Here is a 5,221-nt window from a genome sequence, read left to right on the forward strand (position 1 = left end):
AAACTTCTTCTACTACGCGAAAAGGCTTAAGGCTTGTCTCCGGCCTCCTGATTGGTTGGCTGGAAACCCGCCCGTCTCTCATTGGCTGCCGCGACAAGGACTCGCGCTGTCAGCCAATGGGCGCCCGCCTTCTACAGCCTGCAAACATTCCAATCGTTGGAATGCGGGTGCGTAGCGTTTTTGACAGTGGAATGTGTGTGTGTCAGTGATGTTGGTGGGGCTTAGGGTGGCAGACGATGATGATGATGATGATGATGTGGTGATGATGATGATGATGATGTTGTGATGATGACGACGAAGTGGTGATGATAATGATGTAGGCGACATCATGATAATAATATTATAATGATGAAGACGTTGGGATGATGATGACGGTGGCTGAGATTTTGTTCAGGCCAAATACCTTGGTTACGGATGCTCTCGATTTTTAAGGTAAATTTTACATTCCATCACATAACCAAAAGGGCGGGCGAAGTGATTCTTCATTTAAGTAGATCCGTGAATGTCCAACATTGAATTGCAACACCCCCTCCCCCCCACTCTCTCTCTCTCTCTCTCTCTCTCTCTCTCTCTCTCTCTGCCCTAAATACCTCGCAAACCATTCATCCTTCTACGCTAACACAGAGACATATTTTAGTAAACTAATAAATGCAACAATCCAAGTCTGTATAAAAGCAAGAGACAAACTAAACACCGTCCCCCTCCCCACAATTAAAAAAAACTGGTGGATTAAAAAAAAAAATGGAGGGGGGAGGGGAGGGGGAAGGAACACGGAACCAAATTCTCAAGAGTCTGTATTTGTAAATGTATTTCACATTCTTGCGCACCTCTGTTTCACGTACTTTCCATCACGGTCAATTTTGTTTCGCATGTTACCAGTAATCTTCGCTCTTAGAGGAAGCCCGAGTGTTTTTCCTGTTGCTTCTCCTCGGTTTTTTTTCCTTCTTCTTCTTCTTCTTCTTTTAAAAGCGTTTTCGCTTTATCCCAGCCGCATGCGAGGAATGCTGTAAGAGTTTACACGCTTTGGCACCTTGGAGCTGGGTTAATACTGGCCTTCGGCTCGTCGTAGTCTCAACTCTTGCCTATATAACTCGGGCCATACGCGGCCTTCAGCTTCCTTTAAAACTCTTCTGTGCTATTCGACTAATCTATGCGTTTCTCTTCCCTCTAAACCGTCCCCACCCCCACAACCACCCTTTCCCCTACCCACTTTGCCAAGCCCCCAACCCATAGATTTTGCTGGTCTGCAACTTTCGATCGTTTCTCGTTTCTGCTTGATCATTTTACTTTCGTCTCGTGTCTTTTATTCTTGCTGTTTCCCCTGTGCGCTTCTTTTATTCGACTTTCGTTTTTATTTCTGTGTGTGTGTGTGTGTGTGTGTGTGTGTGTGTGTGTGTTGTGTGTGTGTGTGTGTGCCTTTGCATACCGTGAACAAAACAGATCGAGAGGTTGCAACATTCCAACACATTATTACACTTGCAGTTCATTTATATGGGGTAGTGCAGTGCATAAGACGACACCTGTTCATGACCCTACCCTAAACTCTCTCTCTCTCTCTCTCTCTCTCTCTCTCTCTCTCTCTCTCTCTCTCTCGTACTCACACCTTGTATATGCTTCCAGACGACTTCTCCCATTCATTTGTTTTAGGAATGATTGCTGTTTTGCCTTGGTGTTAACACTTCGAATTGCTTTTAATTTTAGGTTTTAAGTGACGTTAGGAAAATATAGGGTGGTGATTATAACATATCCAACACTATAATTCCTTTCATCCACCGAAATGATCATCATTCCTTCTCTTTCTCACTCTTATCTTTCCGTCATTATCAAGTTAGAGTCATTTCTATTCAAGAACCTCTGACAATCCTTATTCTTTCTTCTATTTGTGACACTGATAAAATTGCTCTATTTCAATCTTGTTTTTTTCATCAATATTCCATTCTTATTTCTTAGCCACACCTAAGATCATTTTAATCTTGTGTTTGAGTCTCTCTCTCTCTCTCTCTCTCTCTCTCTCTCTCTCTCAGCTGGGGTTTATGACACGATCCCCTTAATCAGCGCTTTATTATCCGCATGTTACGTTAATTACCAAGCCGTTGCGGATGTGTCTTCTTTTACGGTCGATGTATGCCTTCAAGTCGCGTTTGCGCGCATGCGCGTGGGGAGGAAGGGGGAGGGGAGGGGGGAGCGTACTCAAGCAAGCCGCAAGCGCGGATGTGATTACGATTTTGACGTGGATGCACCGCGGAAGGTTAACCTAGATAAATAAGTAAAGTGCAATTGAAAATTACGCAATTCTGTCGTTTTCATTTTATTGTTATTTCTTTCTCTTGCCTGTCTGCTTGCTTGCTTGCTACATTTACGTGCTTGAACGAATAAAGGTAGCAATTTGTATGATTATGAAAAAAAATACTTCCAAGTATTACTAAATGCATTGTTATACCGATGAATACATTTCCTATTTATTGACGATAAAAAATTGTATATAATAGATACAAACATATATATATATATTATTGATGCCACTAAAGCAATTGTTTTTAACGAAAATTGCATAAAAGAAAACTATGCCCTAAAAGTACATACATATATATACACACACACACACACACACACACACACAACACACATATATATATATATATATATATATATATATATATATATATATATATATATATATATCCACAACTATTACCGGGATACTGGGTGGGGCAGATGCACTATGCACTTATCAATCAGCATTCCATTTGGGTGGAAGTTATTCCCACGGTATAAGTGACTGCGATATTTAAGTAGTAATAATTGTGGCTTAATATTCATGAGTGTAAACAGTCATGTGTGTGTGTAAGTGACAAAGCAAATTCATATACACACGTGTGGGTGTAATTGCACTTTTTTTCACCTATACATTTTTCATTTGGAAAAGGTAAATCAGGGATGAGGCTGTAAGCCCATATACCATTCCAAATAAAGGCTGAGGCCCAAGAGACACCACAGTCGACTAACCACCAAGTTTATATTTACTGCTTAGGTCAACATGAATGCAATGGCTATTACGAGACACGAGCTGTAAACTAGTTCCGCCGATGGGATTGATCCCGTGAATCTCGCAGAGGTAGATAGAAAATCACTGAGCAACGGTGGTTTCCACATATACATACACGCATATATATATATATCTATATATATATATATATATAATATATATATATATAGAGAGAGAGAGCGAGAGATAGAGAGAGAGAGAGAGAGCGAGAGAGAGAGAGAGAGAGAGAGAGAGAGAGAGAGAGAGAGAGAGATTAAAATAGACGACTGTATCTCGGAAAAAATGCAAGTGGACAGATGGCGTCTGAAATTAATGCAGAGCTGCGCCGACAGAGTCAGTATTTGAAAGACCTTTTACATATTAAAAGACAGATGACAGACAGCCTGACTTCGCAGGGGTATAATGGTTTACTTCTTCAATGCTGAGAATGCTCTAGAGTCTAGAAAAGGGACTGCTGGAGATGCAAGATGGGGAAATTAATAGGTGAAAGAGTGGAAAAAGTCTAGAAGAGTTGATGGGATTACTGGCGAAATCCTGCCGTATGGTGGTGAAAGTTTGACTAATTGGCTGATTGGGTTGTGTACGGTAAGTTATGTTGAGGGGAAAAGTGCCAATGAGATGGATGAGGGGCGTAAGTGTTCTTTTGTATAGGGGGAAGCATAAAGAAAGACCTAAAAAATGTGTTGTGTATATATATATATATATATATATATGTGTGTGTGTGTGTGTGTGTATATATATATATATATATATATATATATATATATATATAATCTATATATGATATATATATATATATATAATATATTGCGGTTAAGGATGGGGCTTAATTTCCACGACTTATTGCTGATGAGTCTTCTGTGTAGATATATGAAGTGGCTAATGTTGGAGGAGGTTTCTGTACAGTTTCATTTCAATGGCTGAGTGGTTGAAATATGTCTTGAAATGATCTTTTTACTTCTAGAGCCTCCCCTCGCCACGTGATTATATATACATACACATTCACATAAATAATGCATCGAGCAACAAATGTCCTCGGAATTAATAAATTTTCATATATGTTAACCGAGGGGGAATTTTTTAGTCGATAAGAAATTTGTCGGCTCATGAGCGCGAACCATCGAACCCAACAAATTCTGAACGCACAGTGAAGCTTTAAACCACACCGCCACGACAAATTTCTTATCGACTAAAAAATTCCCTTTCGGTTAACATATATGACAATATATAAATTCCGAGGTAGAGCGAATTAGATATTAAATGCCATTTGTAGCTCGGTGTACGTATGTGAATCACGGTAATGTGATATGACACACACACACACACACACGCACATATATATATATATATATATATATATATATATATATATATATATGTATATATGTATAATAATCTATATATAATATATATATGTATTATATATGTATGTTATAATATAATATATATATATATGAATATCTATATATATATATATATATGAGTATATATGTATATATATATATATATATATATATATATATATATATATATATATTATATATACAGACTTACAAAGAAATGCGAATCCGTAAAAACAGTACAAGAAATGAAAACAGTTTGAAACACAAAGCTGACACCGGAGAGGGTACGTCTTGGTCTTCTTGTGAGATCTCTGCTACGATTATGACGCAAGCGAGGTACAGGACACGGTAGGAACTTCTGTCCTCAAACTCTCTCTCTCTCTCTCTCTCTCTCTCTCTCTCGTCTCTCTCTATCTCTCTCTCTCTCCACTCTCTCTCTCTCTCTCTCTCTCTTTGTAAGGATTCTGAACGAACAAATCTCTTCTGCCTAAGAGAACTCTGGAGAACTTGTTAAGATCTGCTGCTGAACATTCGGACGAAAAAGGCTGGGAAAGTTTTTTTTTTTTTTTTTTTTTTTTTTGTTTTTTTTTTATCTTCAAGTTAATTTGTTCTGGCCGACTTCCCGTTCACCTACTGAATAACCTCATTTTTTCTCTGTTACACACATTATATGTATGTATATACATATAGTATATAATATATATACATATATATATATATAGAGCGAAGGAAAATATAGATCACAAGACTTCGTTCGGTCACTGGTTTCATTTTCGGCTTGTTCAAGGACATAGAAAAATATTCCAGGATTCCCAATTCAGAATCATCTGGG

This window comes from Macrobrachium nipponense, chromosome 37 (genome assembly GCF_015104395.2).
Source record: "Macrobrachium nipponense isolate FS-2020 chromosome 37, ASM1510439v2, whole genome shotgun sequence".
NCBI lineage: Eukaryota > Metazoa > Arthropoda > Malacostraca > Decapoda > Palaemonidae > Macrobrachium > Macrobrachium nipponense.